Source organism: Opisthocomus hoazin, chromosome W, assembly GCF_030867145.1.
Source record: "Opisthocomus hoazin isolate bOpiHoa1 chromosome W, bOpiHoa1.hap1, whole genome shotgun sequence".
NCBI lineage: Eukaryota > Metazoa > Chordata > Aves > Opisthocomiformes > Opisthocomidae > Opisthocomus > Opisthocomus hoazin.
Window position 1 is genome coordinate 539,790 of NC_134453.1, and position 23,563 is coordinate 563,352.

The following is a 23,563-nucleotide window of genomic DNA, read 5'->3' on the forward strand; positions in this document are numbered from 1 at the left end:
CCTTGCAGGACTGTATATAAATATTTTCAAACTGGATTTGCGTGGCCTTTTCTCCTCCACAGATTCAATTAATAAGTACAGGATAGCGAGGTATAGTAAAGGATGATTGTAAAAGGGAGTGTTCCCCACATATTCTTTAGAATTTGCAGGGCCATGTGTATTGCCAGAAACATAAGGTCTGCTTTTCAGACCACTGCTTTACCTCCATGCAACCCAAGCTGGGTTTTCCCTAGGAAATGTGCACACATACAGAGAAGGCTCGGATGTGCACGGGAGGGAAGACGTGTGCAGAGAGGTGAGTGGATGGGTAAAAATACTATATTCAGCACACCAAATACCTGTGCAGGACAGGGGAACACTAACTAAGGATCCACTGATGAACAAGGTTTTGATCAGCGCATGGAATTATCACCTATATGAGTTAAGTGAGATAAGTGGGAAGCTTAATTATGAAATCCTAAGCTGTGGAGAACAATAAACAAGCTTAGCCCAGCTTTTATTGCTTTGCTAGGAGGAGCTGAAGTTTAGCTTACTTGTGCAGCCACTTGGGATCCATAGGCATCCCAGCCAGGGCGCTGGTAGGATGTAATGCAAAATATGTATAACAGGATCCTGTGCCTGGGTTCAGAGTATCGGTGTCTGTTCTGAACGCCACCACAGCTAACATCTGAGATACAGCCTTTATTTCCTTCCTCCACCCAGGGCACAGGAGAAACCAAAAGCAGAGCACAGCTGGGACAACAAACTTAGCAGTTCTTGTGAAATAAGACAAAGTATTAGAAGCACTGTATCCTTAGCTATCCAGTTCCTATTCCTGAGTCTTGTTAGCACTGCCTGTGGTACAAATGTTAAAGCACCAGAACCATAAAACCAGGAGAACTAAGACCAAAAGATGAAACATTGTGTGCTGCAGGAGAGACAGGGTGTCAGCTCTGTTTAAAAGGAGTTCGTGACTGGGGATGTGGATCTTTCCGGCTGAAATTCAGTCCTGACTGGCTAAACATCATGTGGAGACTGTTCCCCTGGCATTTTCATGTTCATCTCCATCTGGTGTGCTTGGAAGAAGAGCCAGAAGAATGCAGTGAGTGATACTTCTTTTTGCCAGAAGACCCTCCAGGTAGCAGATAATGCCAATGCGAAGACTCACTCTTCAGGGAGGGGATCATGTATCTCATTGACTCAAACAACCCTCAGAAGAGAAAACTCCTTCTCTGACACTGAAAGATCTGTAGATATATCTTCATCAGCAAGCAAGACCTACAAATACATTGGAAATACTAAGTCTTAAGCTACCTAAGGTTCAGCACGTTTGCATTTCTGTACTAGAGAAACATTTTTTGCGTATCTATCTTTTAAATTCTGAATGCAGTCTTTTCTGCTGACACTTAAGGGGATGGTGACATCTGGCAGAGGGAAGCTGGGGACAGGACATCTCGATCCACTGAAGTCAGCTTCTCAGCCGAGACACCAATCTGCAGCAATTCTGAGAGAAAGATGGTTGCCATTTATGTGCCCCCGAAAGAACAGAAAATAGTAAGATATATGTGAAATGTTTATGTCATTATTTCCTTACTGTTTATTTCCAGCAGCTCTGAGGCTTTCCAGCAGCCCGATGGGGTTGCCAGCTGGCTGGCATCGCTACGGAAGGGGAGCCTTAACCGAGAATTCCAGTTTCTGCAAAAGAAACCCACAACCTGGGAGGACTCTGTTAGGCAAAACACTATCTGCAGGGAACGGGAACCGGCCAGCGCCAGCCAGAACCTGAGCTTTTTGTTTATCTGAGGATACAGGTCGAACACTACAGGGAAGCCGATTCTCAGCCTACCCATGCAAGAGTGAGGAATAATTCTCCAGAGATACGGTAAATTATTCTAGAATAAGTCTTATAATGTGACATTTGTGTAAGCCTTTGCAGTAAATTTTCTTGCTGAGTGGGAGGAGGATTAGTAGAGAGAGAAAAAAGACATTAGTTAAGGTACTGAGTCTTCTGTGTTGTCAAAAACCTACGTATGTGTAACTCCATAGATGGCTATACATCTTTACATAGACAACACAGATTTCTGCGTGGTTCTGCCTGATTTTTAATCAGCCATAGCTTTATTGTAGTCCTATGATTTTCTGTCTGATAAAGCCAGTCAGTCATATGAACTGTGTTTTTTAATGATTTTGAATAAAAATATTGGGGTTTTTTTAAATTAAAAGATTAAAACCTCTGCGGTTTTACCCACCCATTACAAGCACCTCAGCAAAAGCTCTTTGGCTTCAGAGCAAACAAACCACCCTCCCCCCATTTTCCAGAAACCCTCATTCTTCATTAAAATTTTAAATGAATCAAACCTCTGAATAAAACTAAGTTTTCTTGACATCATCTTCCACCAAGGCATCAGCAAGGTAGATTTCTCCCTCCAGGAACACCACACATTCCACCTGTGCCGAGCTACCGTCCGTCTCGGACCCGCCAGGAAGACCCAGCCGTGCCAGCTGGCCCAGGCTTCCCGCTTTGTCCCGGGAATCTGTGGAAAATGGGGCGAAGGCGAAACGCCTGCGGCTGGTCTTCCCTCCGCACCTCTGCATTCCCCCACGCTCCCAACAGCCTTGCGCAGCCCCTCGTCCTGCCCCGATCCCTGTCTGCATTCCCGAAACACGCAGATCCTCGCTGCCCCAGGCCGCTGGTCCCACAGCAGCAGCTACCTGCCTTCTCCTCCTCCACTTCTCTCCCTTCTGGTCTTTCTTTTCCACTTGAGCCATCCCCTCATCTCTCCTTCCCACCAGATCTCCCCCATTCTTCTTCCACTTCTCTCTCTCTTCTAGGCTCCCTAAGTTATTTTCTTCAATCATATTTTTATGCTTTGACAGACATGTCTTTACAGTCTGAAAGCCACAGTGTGCTGAAGACAGACCTAAACACGTGGCTTCTAAACACCATCCCCCCGCAAGCAGCCCAGATGCTGGGCTGCATACCAGAGACGGCCTGGTTTAGCTAAGCAGCAGCAATAGCTGAAACAATTAAAATAAATCTGCCTTTGAAGCAAGCTAAGTCAATAGATGCTACCTCACCAAATCTAATAATTACATGCTTCCTCCTGTGAAAACTGGAATAAAAGGGTCTGTTTCCAAGACACTGTATTTAAGCAAATCAACAAAGAGAAAAAGGGAATGCATGTTTATGTCGGTGTACACGTGTAATATAAATACATTATTGAATATTTTCTGGTCCAAATAGCAGCTCTTTTGGGGAAGCTGCAAAAATTTAACGCAGATGTGTCTACATTAAAATTGCTGACATTTTTATAGAACACCATGCATAAAGCATAAATCACATTTACCAGCAATCCAGTGCTTAGGCATTTCTACTTTGCTTACTTTGGGAGTTTAATCATACGAATGCTATCAACCTCTAACATCATAAATCAGCCATTTTAAGAAGTAATGGGGGCTTAAAGTAGCATGAGTGAATTAATTTCTAGTTAGCTCATGCTTCTCTGCATATTAAGTCTTGAATTTTGTCCAAATGCCTATCAAAAAAAAAAAGTCAAAGGGTTATACATTTTTACCGCGTAGATGTCTGATAACAACGAATTCTTGTTTACTACAGCACTAAATATGTGATGCTCTCTGCTTTGCAGTACAAGAGCACCCTGAAAAATTCCAGTTTTCAGGGAGAACATAAAAATGAGCCAGGTGAAGAAGATGCCGCATTGCAGCGCTGTGTACAGTGGCTCCAACAACACCTTCAACCCCTGTGGAAATGGTGACGAGCCCAGAAGTTACGGTCCAAGTTCTTCTAGTTCTAAAAGTACAACCTCTCCCTCCCCTCGTTATGTTTTAAAACAATTTTTCCCACAGCTCAGGCAACTTAACAGGAGCTCTGCTGTGTGATTTCTTTTATGAATACTTTCGCCTTAGTTTCAGACTTCAAGCCACACCTATAGGGAACATTTTAACTTCCATAAATCACCCTTCTGTAGAGTTGTGGTACATAGGAAGAGGAAAAAGACCAATATAATTTATTTTCACTGTGTATGAAGTTTAGTCAATCACGTTAGTAATTCCTATCTTGTTACATTTTGTCAAAGGCTGAACAGATTTTTTGACTGCAGTTAAATGGATGCAAACTTGCCATTAGTACTTGAAATCCTTCTTCATCTGAATGCATGTGCTCCGCTGGCTGATTGCGAAACAGCCCAGAACCCCCAGTGGGAATGTGCCCACTGCCCTGCCGACTCGCCTTGTACGTGCAGGCGTACGCACACAGCGCAGTACCACAGAAAAGGATACGCAGCCTGCAAAAGTACCACAGAAGCTGTAAGACAGGAAAAGCAGAAGGATGCCGTGACAAGTTTTTCAGAAAAACTATAGGTAGCCACTTTATTGTGATGCCTCTAAAATATATATAGCTGTGATATAAGCCCCCTCATGAAAATGTTACATAAAATGACTCTTGAGAGGTTGCTAAAAGCAGTAGCTTCCCTTAAAAACAAACAAACTGACTCACTTTCACATGGCATGTCTCTGGTAAGACAGAGAGATGCTGTACGTTATGGATCAACCCTGTGAATCCTAGAGACGACTGCGGACCTGGTCCCAGAGCTGAACCGTGCAGGTGCAGCTGCAGCGCCTGGTGCTGCCCTGCGGTAGCACCAACACAGGCGGGCAACGACTGCAGCAGGGGCTCCTCACCCGCTCCCCAGGGCCCACGTGTCCAGGGAGCCCTTCCTAGAAACCTTGGTGAAGACACCATTATCACACAGTGCTGGATGTCCTCCTTACAAACTATTTTTGAAATAAAAAAAAAAAAAAAAAAAATCCACATAACCTATTATTACTTTTATGTCTTCAAACTGCGGTAGCCGTCCAGACATGCCAGATCGTGTGGCAAGAGAGCAATTGTAGGGTATGAGTCCATGACATAATAATCCATTAAGAGCATCTGGATGCATAGCCTGCAGCCACAATCATTCAGTCATTTGTCCTTGGTATTCTTCTACTTTCTTCTTCGTAATCCTATTCAATGCCTCCCACAGCGTGCAGCAGCATTTAAGTCACTGAAATTACTTTACTAGAACGTATCTCTTGGAATTGCTTTATTATTTATGCTTTATTATTATTTATGCTTTATTATTTTGTTTATTTAATGTTTGTACAATACTCTGAATTTGTAAGCAATATTATTACTTTAATATCTTTCCTTCTCCTGGGGGATTCCATTGTTACAGTGAATTTTCATACAATTATTTTTAAAATTGCCCGGCAGACTAGTTTCTCCCATCTTTCCAGCAGGCCAGCAAGACAGGAGTACACCAATAACCAACGTACACTATCTGGGATGAGTGTCCTAAGTCAGCCCTGCAGAAAGCACTCTATGAATAATGTTACAGTAATTTCTCATCACAGAAATGCCTCCAACAGTGGCTGCAGGGAAGCACAAGATGGAGTCCCTTTCTTTGTAAGCTACATAAAATAATAGCAGAGTTTTGTTGCTGTTTCAGGCAAGCCAACACACATTACCTTCTCTCAGAAAGTATGAAAGCAGCAAATTACCCAAAATGTGCAGTTTCGTACATCCAACAATGCAGGTCACCAAATCAGTAGCATACAAAAACAATTGCTCAGTGACGAACAATGAAACACATCACACGTAAGCTAAACAAGAATAACGCTCCATTCAGGAAAGACGCATCAAAATCACAAAAGACAGCTTGCTACACAGATTGCAGAAAAGAAAAGTGACAGTCAGAAAATAACTGAATTTTGACTTGTGGAAACACAGACTCACGGGGAGAAAAAATAGAAAAAATCCTTCTCTGGTAAAAAAAAAACAAAAAAGGCAGACTTTCCAAATGTACTCTGACAGGAAGTTCAGTTTGCAAAAGGGTTTGGAAACCAGTTCTGTAAGAAAATGTAAGGCCTAAGGTAGAACCTGAAGCCCATAACACAAGACTACCATATTCACATCTTCTCCTTTTTTAACCCAGCTGAGCAAACAGCGGCATTCGCACGAGGCAGGAGCCACGCAGACCGCGCGTGTGCAATGGTGCTTACGCTGCGTCACACAGCGCTGCGAACGCTGGCTAATCTGTAAGCAAACCTCAATTTCCCACTGAAATACCAAATGGGAACCTGAGTAGGGATGAAGTGCCTAAACACTTGGCATAGCTGCAGGACTAAGTAAATTCAGCTCTTTTTGGAAGAGAAAAAGAAAAAGAAGAAAAATAAATTACCTTCCATGAAAACTGCGTTAGATACTGAATTATGTATGTGCATTTTAAGAACCACAGATGTCCCAACTGGGTCCCATCAAGGTACAGGAGTCACAAACGTCTGCCTGTCTCCAGAGCAGCTTCGTGCTGGCTGGCGCATGGAGAAGCCCCTGCCCCGCTTCTCCTCCTCTTTGGCCAATCCTTTCACCCAGCACGCTGCCACAGAGTCAAATCCTAGCGGTGGTCACTGGTGAATGTCCCCGTTCAGGAGGGAAATACGATGAAAACTGGCACAGAAATCAGGTCACTCACATTTCAGTTCCTTGGTCTTACCCAAGGGTCTTTCATTTCCCAATAGTTCTGTGAGAGCTGAGTATACCCTACTATTCTGAATTGATCATTGAAATCAACATCATTTGTAATTTCACAGCTTTGGTAACTCACAAAGCACTGCAGCAGCTGAACATATGTCTGAAATTTATCCAAACCGTGCAGGATTTCCATTCTCATCTGCTTCCTGAACTAATCTTAGTGGCAGCAAAAATATCTAATGCTTTAAAAGTGTTATTTTAAAACTTCACAGTCCAGATTCTCAAAAGCGTGCAACAAAGGTAGCTGAATTGCATTTTTGCTGCGGTATTTTGCTGCAGCCTGTAGCCGGTGAGACTGAATCTGCAGGCGGTTCAGTACCTCACCCTGAGCAGTCTGGCTTCTTCCAAGCGTCTTAAAATTGCGTTCGTAAAAACCTTCCAGGCGAGTAACAATTATTTTCCAAAGCTACTTAACAGGACAGGAGGATCACACTGCAAATCCAGTGTCAGAGGGCCGAATTTTGACCGCTCATCTCCCAGTCATCCCCCTCCCTCCAGAAAATCCAACCTTACTCCGCACCAACCCCGGCGCCGCTAGAGCGGGTGCCCCCGCCTCCCTCCCCCGGTGCCCGCCCGCCCCCGGCAGCTCCCCGCGGCGGGCCGAGCCCCGGGCACCGCTCCGCCGGGCCCCGCGTGCCGCCCGCGGGAGCCGGGCCGGGGCCGGTGCGGGAGCTGTGCTGGTGCCGGGGGGCCGTGCCCCGCCTGCCGCCCGTGGAACCGGTGCCGGTGCCGGTGCCGGGGGGCCGTGCCCCGCCTGCCGCCCGCGGGAGCGGGGCCGGAGCCGGGGCCGGGGCCGGTGTCAGTGCGGGGGGGCCGTGCCCCGCCTGCCGCCCGCGGGAGCCGTGCCGGTGCGGGAGCCGTGCCGGTGTCGGTGCCGGTGCGGGGGCCGTGCCCCGCCTGCCGGCGGCGGGAGGAGCGGCCCCGGACCCGGCCCCGGCCCCGCGTGCGCGCAGTTGCAACGCGCCGAGTCTTTCCTGCTTTGCTCCCCCCCTCATTTTAGGAAGAGCGCTGGAACACGAAACGCGCAGAAACGAGGGGTTCAGAGGGACACCTTTCCTTCTCCGTGTGCAAACCACCTACCCACTTATTCTTCGTGTTTGTGGTCCATAAAATAAATATTTAGCATAGTTCTTGGAGATGAGATTAACCATCATTTGCTTCAAAAGCCAACAATATCGTCCTAGACTTAGAAAACAGATGGAGTCCAGGGTTCCTTCTGCACCTGTTAGAAACACGCAGTCCTGATTTTACAAGTAGATCACTCTGGGGAAGAAAAGTTGCTCTCCTGCTGTGAAACACCACTAGCTTGCTTGACTGCAAAGAGGTTTTTTTCACAGAAACAGAAACTTCTGTAAAATCCAAGTGCATATAGTGGATGGATCACAGTCAGCAAAGGGAATGTGTAGGAACCAAATTTTTTTTAATAGTTGGAAACTAATTTTATTCTCTGCAATGAACGCAGTTATAAATGGAGCCTGCTGTTATTTTCAGCTCTCTAGGGAAGCTGCCACTCTACCGTTGACACTACAGCCTCTCACCCCTGAGCCTTCACGCACGTCACCAGTGCTGACGCGCGGTACCAGCGCGAGCTGGCATCGCTGCCGGTGGCCTCCCCCCGGCACCGCCAGCGGGACTACACACACGCTCGGGTGAGAAGTGAAGTCATCCACACGCACACCCGAGGCGACACCGAGGAGGCAGCGGGGCCTCGCACTGTGCCAGTAACCGCGCTGCCCAGGAAAAAATCGTCTGTTTGGGTATCCCCTAGCCTACTGCAGCCCCTAACAGGGGAGAGCGGCGTGTGAACTCCACGCCACGGAGGACTCCACCCCGCGCAGGGTTCCAGCTGTGAGCGGTTCGCAGCCACACTACAACATCTGCACAAAGGAAACGGAGATTTGTACAGCACCCAACTGAAACATTCAGGTGCCCAGTTCCTGCACGCAGAGTGGGAAAATGCATCCTGGTGTCATTATCAAGTATCCCACAAGTATTTCCATTCATAAATACACTGAATCCACTCAATTAATAAATCAATAATTTGATAATAATTTCAAATAAAAAGTAAGCAACAGCTACCAGTCTGTTAATGGAGGGTGATCCTTCTGTTTCTTCAGAATGCAGGGGTCAAACTTCCTCCACATCTCTATGACGATGCCATGAAAATTGCATTAGGATGTCTTTCCGAGTGTAAGCATGCTGTAAGAGAACATCCCTTAAAACTGGGAATAATGAGGCATGCTCTAAATGCAGATTAGCAGGCACTTCATCTCTGTGGAATTCCCTGCTGAGCTGCACTAACCCCAACACCGCTAATTAACAATCCAGTTGGAAAGGATACCCCGTTTAAAGCAGAGCCACCTCTAGCAAGCACAAAACATCAGGCAGGAAAATGTACCCATGGAGAGGTGACCTTCATGAAGCAACTTGTATTCCAAACACACACGTCACCTCCGAGCAAGCAAAGGTTAGGAATACCTGCTCCTGTGCTTTGCTAGATAACCGAGTCCCTGCATTGTAAGTTACTGTAGAAAAGTCTCTTTGCTCGTCCAGTTAATGACACTTTCATTTTTACCCTATTCAGCTTTGGGGGGGGGGAAAGAAACAAAACAAAAAAGCTTTGCAAAACTTAAGACTATTCTGTTGTTAGAAGAATTTTTAAGGTTCTGGCATAAAATGAGACCACCCCTGTTCTTGATTTTAATGACTAATACTCCATCTGAAATCACATTGCTATGTGAAGAGACATGAAGGCGTAGGTATTCTTATACCCTGAGAATTATCTCGAGAGTTCTGTCTACTATTGATTTGTTGGTTCCTTCACTTTTAAATATTGATTTTAGGATATTGAATCTTCCAAAGCTGAAGCAGGAAAAGATTTGGACTCAGCCCCTTTGACACTGAAATGGGGCTTTAAGCTAGGAAGACCCCTAATCTATCGATTTTGTCTGAAAGCTTTTAATTTAAATGGTGAAAAAAAAGGGTGAGGGAGAATCATAAATATTATAAATGCCTCACTTCCAGCTTTAGCTCCAAGCAGCAAACAGTTAAACGCTGCCTATCTTCTGCTTCTAATTAACTAATGCGATCTGTGCTAAGAAGGAGGAGAAAAATAGATAAAAACTCATGTAGTATAAGGAGACAGACTGCTTTGGGGTTCTCAAACCTATCTTCTGGTCTGAAAGAGAACCAGAAAACACCAAACTAACCACAGGTTAGGAACACTCACTCTCAGTCTAATTTATGATTTACATAGCTCAGTTAAGCCCAGTGTATTGTCCCCAAGCTGCACTCAGCCTGCAGCCCACTGTTTCAGAACTGAGGAAGGGCCTACGCACCCCAGGAGGCGACTGTTCTTCAGGTACAAAAGTTGCTATTAAAAGAAGACATTACCTTTCTGTAGAAGCCTGCTTTTTCCTTATAGCCTTAACTATCAGAGCCATAAAGTTGTTATTATTACAGGATGGATACAATTGTATCTTTTATGTTTATGACTGCATCACCGTGGAAGGTCTGGTGCTCACTCCTGGCATTGCCAAGTCGGCCTAGTGATGCAGCTTGAATCTCTGCCCTGCTGGATGTAAGCCATTTGGAAAACACAATCCAAGAGTAGAAATTCCTCAGCCAAGTTATCAGAGCAGGTCTGAGTAAAAAAACCCGAACAAACAGATCTAAAACCATGCATTTTGCATGTAATTGTTGCATACAAAATACTGCCATGGAGCTTTTATGAGGAATGGTTGCAGCAAATAAAAATTCGTACTTTTGAAAAAATACCACAGCCAAATCTTCCTCTAAGTCAGAAATACCTTAAATCAAGATGTTTTAAATCACTTTAACCTTTATGAACACGGAAAAAAACCCCACAACCTGTCCAAAACTGCCCGTGAAATTACAACATAAAATTGTATAATTGTAATAATTCTAGAAATCCTATAATTATACACTTTCAAAACCGGCAGACCAGTGCATCTTTCACACATTTCAATTGACATAGAACGCACACAAGCTGCTTCACCAAACAGTGTAGTCACCATTTATTTTCTGGCTTTACAAACCACGCAAGTTCTAGCACCCACATTTTCCTCAAAGTAATAATTTTCAAAATTAACAGCTAAATTACTTTTGATCCCAGATTAGCTGAAAGATATAGAGAACTTTTTTTTTCCCCATTTGGGTTAACTGGGAAAGAAACCAATGGGAGTATGAACAGGGAGCAGACTGTTTTCACGGCACAGCCGGTGCATCGGAGAGGCCTCAGCCTGGAAACACAAACGGCCCCGAGCCGCGCTGCCTGAGGCACTGGAGCTGGGTGTGGACTCCTGTCCTGCTCGGGCCCCGCCGGGCGTCTGCAACGCTTGGGGACCTCGTCCTTCCCCGAACGCTGCAGGAAAGATCCTACCAGCTGATGGCTTCTGCACTAACAAATCTGTCTTCAAAGATGAAGTCTGGCACAGAAATAATTGGTCATTTCACAAACTTACAGTTGGTCTTTGTTTAATAAACCCAGTCAAAGTAAACTGAGAACATGCTGGGATGACAGAACTTTGTTATGTGTTTAATACCTTGATGGTAATGCCATTCTCAGCCCCACAAAAGAGCTTTTCTAGTTGAATGGCAGGTTTCAAAAATGGAATTCCACACAGAACAGGAACAGAAAGAAAAGCCACTTCATTCCCTGTTTTCTGCATATTTGGAAATTATTCAAATAAGAACATGAATAAACATGTGCTACAGAACTGCTTAAATATATAATTACCGATACGTGTAACTCTTGCTACACAGAAACAACTACTAGTGTTAGGTTCAAATCCAGTGCCCACCAATATTTTTGAACTGTTATCAGCAAGAGTGAACCCCGCCTTGATACTGTGCTCAGTTATTAAAATCTAGACCTGTTCATTGCTTTAAAAAAACCCCAACATTAAAATTGACAACTAAGGTTGCTATTGTAATACTATACACTTATTTTATACAGTTCGTTTTGAAAAGAACTGTATTGATGATGAAAAAAAAAGATAGCTTTTCATTTTGGGAGACCAGAATGTTTTGGGTGCGATTTCATAGCCACAAACTGCTAGTATGATTTGAAGAAAAAGAAATTCTGTGTTTTTGTCTTTTTTTTTTTCCCCTACACCAAATGTGTCTACAATTCCCACTTCTCAAAAAATAAATAATGTCTGAAGTCCTAAAACATTCTAGCGATGAGGAATACAATGAAACCAAACAAACTCGGGTCATGCAGCTTTATACTCCCCTTGGGGGCTGTACAGAAATCTGTCGGAGATTGATGGGAAAAATAATAGCAAGCCTGGCAGATTGAAAACATTACCGTAGCTGTGCTGGTGTTCAGTTTGCTTATCTCCAAGTGATTGTGTTTATTAAAAACAAACTTGCTTTCCATCCACCAGGAATTAACAGAGGCCAGGGTTAACCCCTTCAGATGACAGCCGCTGCTTGGCAAGGCTTTGTGCAGCAAGGCGAAGGACGCGCCGCTTGTTACGGAGGGTCACACCCTGCACTCCCTTTCCGAAAAACTCCAGCGCGAGCAGAGCAGGAGGGGATCAGGAAGCAGGAGTACAGCAGGGACGGGGACACGCTGTGTGCCAACCTACGGATCAACTCCTGGACACAGGGACGGTGGGCTTGTGTTTCCACTGAGCGGGCAGCAAGGAGAGGCTAGGCAAAAACCATTTCTGCTGAAGTCCTCCTAACTTCCCAGGAAATCTCAGATCTGACGTGGTGAGTCCCAAACGCTGACAAAATGGGACAAATAGGAACCATAAGTAGAGGGAGGGAAAGAGAGAAGGAGCAATGGTGCAGAAATGAGTGCGTTTTTGACTAGAGCATGTTGCTATTTTGGGGCAAAGGAGCCTGAGTGAAAGAGGAGACTGAGGAGTAAGGGAGAGGAAGGAAGTACACAGGAGAAAAACCAGAACAGAATTGGAGATATTTGCTGGGACTGACCAAGACTGGGGTCTGTGTGAGGCAGCAGCAGAAGTGTCTTCATCACACCTGCAGTTTACAGGACAGCTGCTGCATTTCCCTCAAGCACAGACCAGTACTTTGTTACATGTAAAAAGTACTATTTGGATAGGGCCATTAATCACTGCTATAGCAATTAATCACTGTTAAGGGGCCTTTTTATCTCTAATAATCTTCTTCCTGAAAGGGCATCATGCAAACCTAGCTGTGCATACAGCTACCTGATGAAAACTGATGTAGAAACCAAACATTCAGCCCTGGACGTGAATTAACTTCCTGGACAGAAATGGCCTGGTCAAAGGCGTAAGTAAACCTCTGCTGCTTTGTTATGCCAAAATGTTACTGATTTTTAATGAACTTTGTTTTTATTCCGTATGAGGAATCTGAGGCAGGTAGTAAAAGAGAAAAGTGCTGAAAGACACAACTTTGGAATCCAGCATCACATTTTAGGTCTAGGAAAAAAAAGTCTATTTGAACAAGACTTTTTCTGGCACAGGAAAATTGAGTATTGTTGCTACTGAAAAACAAACCAAGCAATCTCTTACATATCTGTCAGTCCAAAACAAAGATCACTTCTATTATAGAGCAGCAGCCACAAGTGGGCAGATTCTATGTCTGCAACAGCTACTCATAAGCGAATAGCTAAACAGTGTTAACCTCCGCCAGGTTTTCCCATATATGTAATGATCAAATACACTTTTATTAGCTAAGCCCGCAGCATAGGATCAAAAGATGTGATGCTTTGATGCTGTATTGATTAAAAACTGCAGGAGACCAACCTTTTTCTTCTTTTCCCCTGCTTGTATGCCTGTTCAATAACAAGACCAGTGTTATGCAAGTCAGAACGGATGTCAAGGTAGAAACTGCATTTCTCGTTTCAAGAATAGAAGAAACTCTGCTGTGGTCTTTCTCACTCATTTTTGTAATATGACTTCAGTAACAAAGGTTCAACACATCAGGTGCTGGTATTGCTACAGCCGCGTGCAAACTGTTTCGTGGACGCAGTCACCTGAACCCCACCATGTTCACACATGGGTAACGTCCTCTTCAGGAGGGGGTCTGCATGAAGCGGAGCAAACCAGGTGCCTTCCAGGGAATTAGGGATCCTCCTTACTGGTTGAAAGACAAGGGATTTTGCATTATTAAAATATTCTGATGTATGAAGAAGCTTTAATTCCACTCAGGTGTGATCAATATGGAAAGGTTCAGCCAAAGAGACAGGTGGATGCTGGTTTTAAAATGGATGACAGAGTTGGAAAAATCTTGCAAGCACTAATCGCGGCTTTGATGCTACCTTCTGTGGGTGAGAAGTGGAGTTGGAATACAGCAGCTGGCTCTTGAGGAGAAATTAACCCAAACCATGCAAACTGACAACATAGCTAAGGCCCCAAAGCCGTACTTGGTGTGCATTTAAACCAGTATTGCTGCCCAAGTGTGAATTCTTTCCAATTTTGAGCACCTTCCCCAACTGTTTTCGTCCACTGCTGTACCCCTCTCTGCTCCATGCAATGCAAACATTTGAGTTCACATATAATCTGAACAACACGGACGAGGGAACCAGCCCTGGTGAAATTTAATCCCCTTGATGCAGTTCACTGTGACAGCACAAGACTTTTGTCACTGACAAGGCAGGTGCTGTAAGGAGATGGTGCTGTGTAACTGGGATGCAAGAGCAGAGACAACTTTGTCAGTCATCCCATCAGCAGGACAAAAAGACAATCTGGCCACAGCGCCTGAGGATACGACTCGGTTCTCTGCCTAGCAGCTCTCACAGCAACTGTAGGTACTGGAGAACTCATCAACAGGGGTAACGCAAAGCGCAAGAGAGAGACACACTCATAACAAGAATGAATGCAAACAGCACACACAGGTATTCTACCATAACAAGCAGCTTCTACCATGTCTTTAACGAGATACAGCACTGTGGGTGCTGGTAGATTAGTCTCAGTTTCCATTAGCGTACACAACTGCAAAAACGGAGCTGCCAGGATAGGCGAGCAAAACAAAACCAGGACCAGAATGCAGGGAAACAATCTTCAGTAAAGTTTTGGAGGTTTCACTTGTACAAATATGGTCAAATAAAAAAAGAATATTTAAAAGAAAATAAAGAAGCTGGGCTGCTTTAGAAAAAAAACATGATAGAAGCACATGTTGAACTTACAATGGCCAACCGCTGAGCAAAAAATGGAAAGCATTATTGCAGAAAGAGCATATTAAATGCCAGAGCATTTGGCTTATGCTAGTCCCCATCATCACTTTAAGAGATAGTTAATATTTTCCATGTTTTCTATTTAATCAGATCAGTAAACATATCTGCATTTCACTTGCCATAAACTGCATTATTTGTAAATAAAAGTTGACGCAAAAATTTCATAACAGTTTTGAAAATACTTCTTTATTCTTCAGGAACATTTAGTGATTGTTTTGCTCTATGCTGGGCTATATAATAAACTTTTAAAATCTTTATAGTGGCCCTGCAGGAAACAGACTTCTGGAAAACAATAAAAAGAGCCCAGGCAATGGTTCCTGATACACAGACTGGTGCAAGCTACCATCAGCAGCTTCACAAACTGCCCTTCCTAACACCACCGTTCCTGATACCTGGTCCAAACGTGAATTTCTTGGCTCATATCAAGCACTCTGCACTGCTTCAAAATTGCCCTTGGGCACTGGTATGCCCAGGATGTTTGTGGGGCAGGGGTTAATTCCTCCTTGTAGGTTATGCCGTAAAAACCTTGTCTCCCCATGCACAAAGGAGCACAGGGGGTTGGGGAGGGGGGCACCCAAACAACACAGCCAGAGAAACAGAGCCTCTGTTGCAGCCCCAGTGGGGGCCGTCACTGCAGAGCCACCAGCCCCAAGCTCTGGGGTGTGAGCTTCGGGGGTGACACCTGCCACAGCGGGTCACTACCACCGTGCAGGCTGCCGGGGCTACGGCCTTGGGGGCGCGGGACATGTTTCTGGATGCAGAGGGAGAGCCTTTCGGGATGGTGTGGGAAGGTCAGCAGAGGAACCCCAGCAGAAGGGAGGGATCCAGGTGGTCGGGGGAAGAACTGCCCAACTGGCGCAAGCTGTCCTAAATTCTCATTAAACTCCATTTCTAAATACTTTCCTGGGTGAGGGACTCTCGATTCTCTGTATGCCAGTGCACATGGAGCTCGAAGCGTCAGCAGGATAAAGCCGTTGGTGCTCTTTGTTCCGAGACACCTCCTGCAACCAGCACAGTTGCCAGGGCCACCACACAAATGCAGATACACGGCCGGGTGCGTGTCTGTGCGTGCAGCAGCGAAACAATAGTGTGAAGGCCTTTGAGACACAGTGACCTGACCAACAAGCCCAGGATACAAATAAACCAGCAAAACCTCTCAATCTCCAGATTTCAAGTCAGGGAACCAGCAGCCAAGCACAGCAGAATCCAGGATCACATGCTAAGGCTTATGAACACTCACTGAATTAAAACTTACAGTCGGAGCTTGTCACATTTGTTTGATGAGTTCCCAGTAGGCTCCTGAGATGTTTACATGTAATTTGCTGCAGCCTGGAAGAAGAAAAATACAGTGAAGCAGGCTGCAAATAGATACAGCATGGAGCAGAACTGCACTACTGTCAACCCTAAACGTAACCGCTTTATTCATTACTTAATAAGCAGAACTATTGGTCTCAAGTGGCAACGATATCATGATTGAGCATCCTCCAACTCTCCAACCCTTCCTCAAAAGGACTTGGGAACCAGGAACCCATTCTGACCTTTTACAAAGACCACGAGGTGAAAGTCCTGTACCTCTTACCAAGTTTTCTCCGTGACACTGTACAGTCCTACTCACTAAGACGGGATGAAGTAATCCCTTCACCGAGAACAGGACCCGGAGGGAGGTCCCACCTTCCGCGGGAGCCGTGCCCGGCGGGGAGCGGGACCGCTTCACCTAGGGCGATGCTTTCCGTTCGGTCTCTATTACCGCTCACAACACTTTCCCCTCACAATTCAGCCGGCCGCCCTTCAGCCCCGGGAGCCCAGCCCGCTCCTCTCCGAGCCCCGGCAAGGCGCGGGGGCCGCTCCGCGGGCGACAGGGGGCTGCTGCGGCCCCCGGGCGGGAGGGAACCCAGCCCCCGGCCCGACCGGCCGGCCGGCGCGTTCCCACCCCGCCGGGGCCGGGCGGGGAGGGGCGGGGCCGGGCCGCCCCGCCGTGTAACCGGAGCCGCGGCCCCGGCGCAGGAGGGTCCCGCCGCCCGCCTCCCTGTGGGCCGGGGCCGGCGCGGCCCCTCCCCTGCTCGCCGTGCCGGGCCGGCCGAACCCGTCCGGCCGGTCTGACGGCGGCTCCCGCGGGGAGCCCGGGCGGGAGCGGGGCCGTCGCGGGGACGAGAGGGCCCTGAGCGAGCGGCGCCGGGACCCGCGCCCCCAGGAGCTGCCGGCGGGCGGGCCGGGGCCGGGCGCTGCCCCCGGGGCGGCGGCGGCTTCGCGGGCGGTGCCGCGCGCGGCTCCCGCCGAAACTCGGGCGCTTCGGTACCGGGAGAGCGGGGCCGGGGCCGAGCCTCACCCGCAGGGCGGCCCCTGCTCCTGCCGCCTCCGCGCCCCGGGAGCGGCTCGGCACGGCGGGTACCGTCCCTCAGGTACGTCAGCCCCGCGGGGAAGCGCTCGGTGGTGGGCCGGGGGCTCCGGGGCAGGGCTCTGCCGGGAGCCGCCCGCGCTGCCTGAGGGGAGGCCGGACCCCCCCCGGGGCGGGCCCGAGGCGGTTTTCTCTCTTGAAGCATCACCTCCTTCGGGGGGAGCGCGGCGGGGGCCCGTGCGGAGGTGTCGGACGCGAGGCGCCTCCGTCCGCCGGCGCCGGCTCGGGGTGTGAAGGCGGCGGCTCTGCCTCACGGCGCGGGCGGGGCCGGGCCCCGGGAGCGGTTTTTCGGCCGGGCTGGGGCGGAGCGGCCGCGCCGCTGAGCGGCTGAAGGTCCCCGCGGAGAGCGGCGGCGGCGTGAGGCGGCGCGCGCCAGCTTCCCTCCCCCCGCCAGGTGCGGCGGCGTTTTCCCGCCCTGCCCGTCCGGCGGGGCGGGGCCGAGCGCGCGCTCGCAGCGGGCGGGCTCCTCCCGCCTCCCGGCCTGAGGGGACGGCGCGTCCCCGCGGCGTCGGTCCGAGCTGTGGCAGCGGCGTGAGGCGCTGCCCCTGCCCTCCACCCGGAGAGGTGTGCGCCGGCCCTGCCGCAGCGGCTCCCCGGTCTGCGGCGCCGGGTGGGGAAGGAGCCGGCCTGGGCCGTGAGGTGAGGCCGGGGGACGACGGCTGCCGCTTGACTGCCCGACTTCTGCGGCCGCGGGCCGGTTTCTCTGCTTCTGGCCTCCCCCTTCCCCCCCTCAATCTATAAATGAGGAAAATCGCTGTCACAGCTTTGGGGTGATTACGCGTTGGTCAGTGTTCATGCAGCCTTTAGAGCAGTAGCTGGTGTCTGTATTAAGGAGCCGTTGTAATTCTGCAACAGAAAAGGCTGGAGAAGTTACTTGTGAGGTGAGTCACTCCCATGGGGGGTGGAAAGCGTTTTTTGACACCCACCCCCCCAAATCGGTGTCTCAGCCGTGTTTCCTACTGCTTTGTGCCCCTAGCTGACACAGCATCGCTGCCCTGGGCGCCTGAACGGAGCGGCGTGAAGCGGGGCAGCTAGGGAAGCGTTCCACCGCTGGCTGGAACGCCAGCAGAAGCCTTCTGACACTGCCGAAGGCGCTGCACAGGGGGCTTGCGGCAATCGATGGCTTCTGGCAATGAGTAGCAGCGTGGAGTCTGTTATCTGGTGTGTGTGGTGGGGTCTGGGTGCAGGCGCTGGAGAGTCCCCTGGGCCAGTCAGTGGGACTGGCAGCGAGCAGGCCCTCGTACAGCCCCGACCTCTGTCACCGCTGCTGCAGTCCTTGCCCTTCACTCCCTGCGTGAGCGTCTGGACTAGCTCGGATTTGCTCACGGTTTTCTGTTTGGCTCTGGTTTTTTTTTTTGTTTGTCTCTCTCTTCAAAGTCTGGTGCAGGTGTCAAGTGGTACTTGGTCATTCGGTGTTTTTGCTTGTCAGCTTCTGCATTGCTGTTTCTGACGTTCACATTAGTGCGGTTGCTTTTGTATCTGTCCCAGACCTGGGTTTATCTCTTTGTTAACTTGTTGGTATCATGAAGATTATTTTAGATACCTTCTAAGCCGTTCTCTTCATTTAATTCTCCCTTGTGAGACAGCCTGTGAATAATCTAGTCCCTTGCTCTGCAGTTTGTGATGGTGAATTCAAACAGCCACTTGCTCACTTTGCATTGAAGCCCTGTATTTAAATTAGCTAGAACTTATTTTCCATGCTTTTCGTTGTTGTGGCTTTTATTTTGAATGGCATAGGTAATCATATGGGGCCTGAGTGTAACATGCTAACTGTATTTAAATATGGGGAGGGGTTTGATTGATTTTATTTTAATTATGAGGGGGTTTGATGTTCTTCCTTGGCTGTTTCCTTCACCTGGCCTCTGTGAAATGAGATGCTTTGTGTAGATGTAATTGAATGCAGGTTATTAGCCAGGAGCTTCTGAAACCTAACCCTGGGTCTGTCTGTGACTTACCGTATGGCCTTGGGCAAATCACTTAACCTCTGTGTGTTTCTGTACTTGACCGGGGTGAAGAACATGGTTCTCATTGTATCCCTAAGAGACTGACAGTGCCTGAGCTCTCAGCCCTGCTTTGAAGGTGCTGCGCTCTGTGACAGAGCACTGCTGCTGCACCTTTGCTTTTTGACAAGCTTAAAAAGTTCTCGTGTAATGTGTAGTGGTGCTGTGTGGGTTTTTTCCTCACATGTTCTAATATAAATTAGAAATATATTTTTAATTTGACAGTAGATACAATTTTAGCAAGTGTACAGATGCTTTTGTTTACAGAATGGTGTACAGTTATGTACAGGGAGATGTAAAACAAAAGCAACATATAAAAGTGGAAAATAAAAGAAAAAAGAAGGGGGAAGGGAGAAGAATAAGCAGTGTAGAGGAAACAGCTCAAGGAAAGAACCAGGTCAGTTGCCAAAGGGACTTTCTGCCTGAGAGGAGGAAGAGGTAGCATGAAGGGGTTTGGAGGACTAACCAGAAATCTCTGCTTTTGTTAAGAAAGCCTTGCAAGCAAGTTAATTTCACTATTTGCCTAGAAGAAATTTTCTTTTGTTACTGCATGCACATAGTCTCATGAGGTGGAAGTCAGCCAAGAAACCATTTTCTAACCTTGTTTCCTTACAGATGGAGCCTAATTTAAAGTCCTATACAGGAGATTCTTCTTGAGCGGCCGGTGGTCTCTGTGCGCTGACGGTAGAAGCGTTTCGAGCTACGTCTGTAATGCACGCTCTTGGTTCAGTCACAAACTGCATTGGATAAAGGTCAGTTTAGGAAAATATCTTTAGTGTCAATTCTAGATGCTGACAGAAAAGGTGTATTGCTATGTAATCTCCAACCTTGTTAGCAGGAAGTAACCTTTATTTTTTGTGGTTAAAAATACCTGCTGGTTTTGATAACTCTATTTAAAGTTCCAAAAATCTTCCACGCCAAACAATATGACTTATATGTGCACAAAAATAATTATTTTTTCCTTTATAAAAAAAGATATGCAGGTTTAGAACATGAACCTTGAGAGGCGATGTAACAGTCTGTGTAAAAGGCGGATTGAAACCCCCTCAGAGCACTCTCGAACCTCCAGCTTGAACAAAGGTTACCAGCTTTATTATCTGCTGCAAAGATAACTTGTCTTGACTTGGACTTTAAATGATGGAGAGTCTTCATATCTGTTAATGAAAAATCCTAGTGCAGATAATGGGTAAAACTGATACTTTGTTTCTGCAAGTGGCCCATCTTCAACCATCCTTACTTAGCCTCAGGCAACTTGGACTGTAGGCTATGGGTGTCTATCTGTTGTTACTATTTTCTGTTAAATTGTTTGTGACTAGTTAATCTCATCCTTATGTAGAGTCCTGTTGGCTCATAGTCATCAATTAACTTCTATTGGAATGTCCTTCATACTCATTTTCACACATAGCAATCTTAAAATTTTAATAGGTAGCTACCTATACCTGCGGATTTCTCACATTACAGTGGGAGCCTGAGTCTCCAAAAGTGCTGTTTGAATCTTTTGTGGTTCTGCTGTGTGGTGAAGATCTTGGGCTCGTCAGATATGACGTGTGTTCTGGTGTCACGGGATTTGTAGGTGCACTACTTCACCACAAGCTTTTTATCATTAGCCATATTTTAATCCCTTGAATTTTAACTCTTTTTGGTGGGAATTCTGAGTCAACTCATGTTACGCATGTGTTGGCAGTTTCAAAGTAGGAACTTTCTCCAGGGTCACAGTGCAACAAAGAAGGTGTGTAAGGTCAGGAGTTTGTTTTCTTACTATCTCAGTTTTGATTAGCTTATGCTGTCAAATGTGGTTTGAGCATACTTATTTCAGAAAAGCATCCCTGACCCAGAATGTCTTTATTGTAGGTGGAATTGTTGAGCTGTGGGAGCTCTGACAGATAAGCAAACCTCTGCTTATTTCCTCAGCTCTGATGTATTTCCGCTGGAGCGATTTGGCTGTAGGCTGACCTGTTTGCAGTGCACGGTGTGAGCGTTCAGCAGTTCTGTTTTCCTAAAGCAGCACTGAGAACTGGGGTGTGCCTCTGCGTCAGCTGCCAGGAGCCTGACTGTCCGCGATGTCTGGGCAGAGTCTGCTTGCCAGTTGTACCAAGCGCCAAGCCGTGCCATTTCCGATAGTCGTTGGCAGCACTTAGGGTGATACTAAAGGGCACACACCGTATGTGATACCTTCTGAATTATAAGCAGGTTTTTTTTGCCTAATGCAAAGTGTACTTTGTTGGCTTGGAGGAGTTGAGGTTTCAGCTTCGGGATTCAGTTTGCCCCACTTCTGATGCACTACATTGATGGTACTTGGTGGAGACTGCCTCAGGTGAGCAACAGCATGCCTTCAGTCACAGCTGACTTAAAATAGTTGTGTAAACTGTTGAGGTTGCCTTTCTCTGAGGCATTTCAAGAGCTGGAATTTACCACGGTCATGGCATACTGTAACGATGCATACAAAAGTCAGTGTGTTTCAGAACAAATGGCTGATAGAAATTGTTGCCCTTTAAGATGTAATTTTGGGAGTGTTCAATTATTTTAAAGTAGTCATTCAATAAAGTAACTGTTATGTATGAAGTAGCTATATAAATTTATAAGCTCAAAGCGTGTAATTTGCATGGCAATCTAACTCAAGCTTAGTTGTGTTTGGAACGAAGTTTGTTTCCTTGGCCCATTCATGCTGATTCATGCTATTTTGAGTAATGATTTTTTTTTTCTTAAAATGTCATAAAGATTAGCTAGAAGGTTTGAGTTTTTGAGAAGATACTTCTATCTGCCTGTCCAAGCACTTGTTACCAGTAAAATTTCATGTCTATTTTGAGTAATGTGATCTGCTGCATATTTTGGAAGCAAACCGAGTTTTATTATTTGCCTGTTTCCTTGTAGAAGCTCTTGTTACACATAGATTAGTTGATTAATACATTTTTAATGAAGCACGATACTCTATTAAAGCATTTGTCTGGGATCACTGAAGTGAGAATAGAAATGCAGTATCCCACCATCGAAGGACTTCAGTTCTGACTGTTGCTTTGTGAGGATTAAACAGCGAGCAAGAACTGTAGAAGCATTAACTGAACCCATGGTACCAATCTGATGATTATCAGCCTGGGAGATGGACTGCCGTGCGGTGTCCCAGGGTAACAGTTCTTTTGGAGATCCTGCAGTGCTCACCTACAGCTATTACATCATTTGTTGTTTGTACCAGCTGGTGGAAAGTTAGGTGGTAACTACTTTTGTGGCTGTAGGAATTTTGCTGTACAAAAAATAAATATTTTCTCTCTGATATCTACAGAATCCTCTGAGAATTTGTGTGGTGAGAAGTTGGAATCCTGGTGTGGTTTACTACCACTGTCTCTGCATTTCGTGGTATAAAAACATCTTGCATTTAAGCAACTGCATTGGATGTATTCATGCCGTAACTCATGAGAATCCTCTTTCTTTTCTTCTGCCCTAAAAACAGCAATAGCTAATAATATCCATCTGAATTGCTGCCAGCTGGTGAAAAAAAGAAACACAACCTTTGCATGTTGACTGGATGAACCATCTGTATGCTGTGAATAGTGCTGCTCATTGTTTCTGTTCTGTTTTCAGCTGATTTTTTTTTCCTGCTGTTTGAAGCCCACTGCTGTCTTTTTAGATCGAGAATGCTAGCCTTAAGACAAAATGTCTGCACCTCTCTATGCCGCCTGCTCCACTGAGCAAAGCAGAGCTTCGTTTTCCTGAAGCAGTTCCTGTTCCTCGGAGTTCTGCTGTATTTGCTGGTTTTGTTAGTAGCGTGAAGAGGTGGGGACTACTCCAGTCATGTCTCAGTGTGCCCTGTGTAGCCATTTCTGAGCCCATTTCCCACAGTCGGGTTTACAAAATGGTCATCTGGATTAAATACTTTGCGTTGTATCTGCGTTGTCAGAAAGGACAGATAAATTGGTCCTTAAGAAGTGGTTCCTTTGTTTTGCTTGCTCAGGACTTGATATTGGTGACCAGGTTGTTTTAAAAGAAACGAGACTGCAGCCTTACCCAAGAGTGGATCGTGAGCTGTCTTTTCAGTTACAAGCTTCAGTTCTCAAACATTGTTAGAGCTGTTTTTTAAACGTGTGCCATGGATGAAAATCGTTCTTGAACCTATTGGGCTATAAGCCAGGGTATGGGCTGGAGTCTCTCAGATACAGGTGTCTGCTCTGATAGGAGCCATCAAAGTGCTCTGTGCGCTCTGGTTTCCTTTTTGGTTCTTTGGATTGCAGTCCTGCAAGCATCCGTTCAGTTACTCTGTTTACCTAACGGGCTGTCTTTGCTTCATGCTCCTTTTTTAGCTTAAAGTCTCAGTTATTGGCAAGATGAGCAGTGTGTGACAGCTGAAGATGGCAGAATAATTACTTCTGTCTCTTTGGGGAAAATGCAATTGGAGTAATCTTGCATCTGCT

At 46.6% G+C, this 23,563-nt stretch overlaps 1 protein-coding gene across 1 annotated transcript in view; it reads left to right on the forward strand.

Annotated features, from left to right (window-relative positions):
- Positions 1-19,810: 19,810 nt before the first annotated feature.
- LOC104328497 (phospholipid-transporting ATPase IC) overlaps positions 19,811-23,563 on the forward strand; it is a 35,642-nt gene continuing 31,889 nt past the window's right edge. The window contains exon 1 of the mRNA XM_075446359.1: positions 19,811-19,912. The gene's annotated coding sequence lies outside the window, so the exon portion shown is untranslated. The remainder of the gene's footprint in view (positions 19,913-23,563) is intronic.